This window comes from Pseudophryne corroboree, chromosome 5 (genome assembly GCF_028390025.1).
Source record: "Pseudophryne corroboree isolate aPseCor3 chromosome 5, aPseCor3.hap2, whole genome shotgun sequence".
Taxonomy (NCBI): domain Eukaryota; kingdom Metazoa; phylum Chordata; class Amphibia; order Anura; family Myobatrachidae; genus Pseudophryne; species Pseudophryne corroboree.
This window is the reverse complement of record NC_086448.1, coordinates 86,188,205-86,192,475: the sequence shown is the minus strand read 5'-3', so window position 1 is coordinate 86,192,475 and position 4,271 is coordinate 86,188,205. Positions and strand designations below refer to the sequence as shown.

General features: G+C 50.2%; 1 non-coding gene across 1 annotated transcript; it reads left to right on the top strand.

The window, feature by feature from the left end:
- Positions 1-272: 272 nt before the first annotated feature.
- On the top strand, positions 273-379 carry LOC134931343 (U6 spliceosomal RNA). Its single transcript, XR_010179103.1, has one exon. It is a non-coding gene; the product is annotated as a U6 spliceosomal RNA (small nuclear RNA).
- Positions 380-4,271: the final 3,892 nt, after the last annotated feature.

Genomic DNA, 4,271 nt, shown 5'->3' with positions numbered 1-4,271 from the left:
ATGGCCTTTAGGGGATGGGCGACGGGGCACCGTATGGCGGCAGCTTTTGGGTAGGCACGTCGATTTCGGTACACTTAGGTGAAGTTTGGTGGCCCCTTACGGGTCCGGCCAGGCGGGACATAGTCTGGTTCGTGAGGCTGCGCTGCTCAGGCTAGCTTTTGCGCTGGTTGTTTCATTGGGCGTTCCGGTTCAGTGGGTTGGTGGCCGGTGACAGGTCGTCTTTGTGCCGGTTTTGCCTTTCAGTGGTGTTTTTATCGCGGGGCGCCTGGATGGTGGTCGGTTCAGCAGCACAGGTACTGAATGTTGGGACGATTCAGAGAATATTAGTATGGCCCCTGCGCAAGGATGCCACGCAAATCGTGAGGCGTTCCATATTTTCCTGTGCCGACTTGCGGGTTCTGCAGGGGATTGGGATGACCGGGGTCATTAGTTTCCCCCTTTTAGAGCACAGGCGCTTACGGATGGTGGCACATTGCCTTTGGCGAGGGTGTGTGTCTGGTGCGGCCTTTGGGGGATGGCCGTTTTTCTTTTGTGTGTCCTCCTGGGTCCTCTTCGCTAGTTTTCCAGTTTCTGTAGCGTTACGGCTATGGTGGTTCCCGGGGGCTTGCAGTGGGGGGTCCAGGGTACCCATTTCCTTGCGGATTGGGGCGACTACGCCTGCAGCGGCGGCGGGTTCTTCGGTGACAGCTGCTGGGGATATGCGTGGTATACAGCCTCTGTGCGTTTGGGTAGGGTTGTTGGGCTGTTGATGCCCGTTTCCTTGCGGTTTGGGGCTGTTGCGCATGCTGCAGTGGCAGGTTTTTCAGCGGCAGCGCTTCGGGTGCTGGGCTGATGGGAGTCTGTGTGCTAGGCAGTCTCTGTACGTTTGGATAAGGTTTTCGGACTCTGGTATCCATTCCTTGCGGATTGGGGGCTGTTGTGCGTGCTGCAGCGGCACGTTCTTCAGCGGCAGCACTTCGGGTACTGGGCCGCGGGGACGGTGCATTGTATGGTGTTTTGGGGCTGGGGTACCCATTCCTTGCAGATGGGGGCATCTACGCATGCTGCAGGTGGCGGGTTCTTCGGCGGCAGCGTTTTCGGGTGCTGGGCCGCTGGGGATTTGCTTTGTTTTGTGTTTTACACCTAGGGTGACTGTTCATTGCAGATTGAAGTGGCTGCGCATGCTGTGGTGGCAGGTTTGGCAGCGGCAGCGTTTCCAGTGCTGGGCGTCTGCGTGGAGTCTGACTGGTGTACGTTGGATACGTTTTCGGGCTATGGTACCCATTCCTTGTGAATGGGGGCAGTTACGCATGCTGCGGCAGCGGTTTCTTCAGCAGAAGCGATTCAGGTGCGGGGCCGCTGAGTGTGTGCGTAGTATTGCGGTTTGGCGTCAGGTAGCTACCAGCCTGCGGTCAATGGTGTGCATAAGTGGTCATTGTGGGGCACCCTCTTTTGGTAGGTCGGCGAGTGTCCTCTCCCTGCGGGTGGACTACGGACGTTACCGTGTGGTTTCGTCCATTGCTCTGCTGGAGTAAGGGGTGGTGAGTCCTGCACAATGTGGATTATGCTTTCGGAGGGGTGGGGAGTCCCCTCCTAGGTTATTCAGTTTTCTGCTAGTGGACTGATGCTGGTGGGTTGGTAGCGCTCCTTTTTCTGATGGCGTGTGGATGGGCTTCAGGGCAATGGTACCAATTCCTTGCGGATTGGGGCAGCTGCGCAGACTGCGGCAGCTGCGATTCGGGCTCTGGGCCGCTGTGTTGTTTAAGTTTGGTGTATATTTGTATTGTCTCAGTTGCGCCTGTTGTGCAAACCCAAAAACTGTGTTTACCGGTCAGTTTTTGAACGGATAGCGTTCAGGAATTGAGGGTGTGAAGCGAATTTTTACATTTTCCTCCGAGGGGGCCTAATTACAATTGGCTTATTACTGGTCCACGGGAGGTTTTTTGAGTTTTCTCCTTCACTTGGGTTTTGTTTTGCTACTGTTTATTGTGTAATATTATTGTCTGTTTTAGCACCGGTGTTAGCATCTGAAAAGAAAAGATCCCTATCGACACGCAGGAGCGTGTGCCGGTTGGGACAATTTTTTAACAAACATTGAATTTTGGGCGGCTTCGCATCCTATGGCAAGAGGAACGGCTGTGGTTTTGGTCACGTGGTGGTCCCTGGGTACAGAGCTCGTGGCTTGCCTGTGGGTCATTTGGTTGGGTTTTCTTTTCTACTGGGTAGGTAGGTGGTGTCGCCCGTTTAGGTGTCCTGACCTTAGTCGGTACTGTGTTTGGGTCGTGTTCGTAGGTTTCTGCCTCATATTTGCTATCAGGTTCCCTTTTGTTGCTCCATGCACTCACTGGCTGTTCAGCGGCGTTCTGCTGTCATTGGCCGGGGAGGATTATGCTTCGTTGCTATTGTAGGGGTGCAGCGGGTTTCTCTGCTGTCTGTTCAGGTCCGGGAGACGGTGGCTCTGCAGGTACGTTTTGTAGCTTTCGGTGGTTTGGTAGGGCAGTTTTTCTTTTGCTGGTCCTCCGGGCCCACAGTATTTTGCAATGTTAAGCATGTTAGTCTCTTCCTCGGGGGGTCGGTGTTTTTCTTGATAGGATATTTGGGTTTTGCATTAGCTTACATGGTTCTTTTTATGTTTTTTCTGGGGATGGCGGTCGTGGTTTGGTAAACCTCGTTGTGGCGGGAAAGTCGCTACCAGCCAGCGGTCATATAGGCCTAAGTGATCATTTTGGGACACCCTCTTTCGGAATGGACGGCGAGTGTGTCCTTACCCTGCGGTTGGACAATCGGACGCTCCCCTAGGGGAGCATCCATATTTGCCAGAGAAAAGAGTGGTGGGTCCTGCACAATGCGGGTTAGGCATGTAGGAGGTGGTTGTTGTGATAGTCCCCTCCTCAGTTTCGGTGATATAATCAGATGACTGGAGCTGGCGTTGGTAGCGCCTTTATCTTTGCCATCCTCCAACAATAAATCTAGTTTAAAGTTCCGGTCAGTCATCAATAAATACTGTCTGACCTTTTAAATCTAGCTAGTGGTGTCCGTGTCTTTATTTGTAGTGCTAAGCTAGCTTAAAGTTAAAGTGTAAGTGATCACAATAAAATGATGGGCGCCTTAGATTAGATGAGGGCTGAATAAGAACGAGACCATATAAGAGCCCCATTTTTTGTGATTGATTGTTTATGACAAAGCAGTTGCTAGGTAGTTTTTCCAAGGGACCTTGGGAATTTTCTATAGGTTGTTTTCCTTGTCCATCAGGATTTGTGGGTGTCGGCTTCAGTGCATATAAAAGGTTGGGTCATGTGCTTCATACTTCCTCTTGCCATTTGGAAAGCCCCTCCCACCCTCCCTCATGTTTTTCTCTGATGTCAATTTACTGTTCTAGTTTTCTCTTTTGTCGGCTGTTAAAAGCCAGATAGGCGGGAAAGTCGCTACCAGCCAGAGGTCATATAGGCCTAAGTGGTCATTTTGGGACACCCTCTTTCGGAATGGACGGCGAGTGTGTCCTTACCCTGCGGTTGGACAATCGGACGCTCCCCTAGGGGAGCATCCATATTTGCCAGAGGAAAGAGTGGTGGGTCCTGCACAATGCGGGTTAGGCATGTAGGAGGTGGTTGTTGTGGTAGTCCCCTCCTCAGTTTCGGTGATATAATCAGATGACTGGAGCTGGCGTTGGTAGTGCCTTTATCTTTGCCATCCTCCAACATAAAATCTAGTTTAAAGTTCCGGTCAGTCATCAATAAATACCGTCTGACCTTTTAAATCTAGCTAGTGGTGTCCGTGTCTTTATTTGTAGTGCTAAGCTAGCTTAAAGTTAAAGTGTAAGTGATCACAATAAAATGATGGGCGCCTTATACATCCAGAGGCTGCTGCTGTTGGTCCATCAAGGGCTGCTCCATCAATTAAGGGGTGCTCTGTCCGTCCATCTAGGGGTTCTGCCCCAGTGTTAAAAATAATAATAAAAGCTAAAAACAAAAAGCCTAAATATATAATTGTAAAAAGATATATAGATTTGTTTTGTGCTGTACCCCAGTGTACTGTACAATTTGTATTTTATTTTCATAAGTACTGTGACTGTGTAAGTATTATTTCCTACTGATACATATATTGTGTGACACTGTCGGTGAAGTTAACTGCAGTGTGTAATTGTATATACATTTCTGACTCATTTGTGCGACACCCCACTTCGTACCCCACTTAATGTTGATAGAAATAGAGGACAAACAATTGAAAGATCAGGAACAACTTCCTACTACTAGTGCTGAAACTGCTTCCACTTGTCATGACATTGACAATGC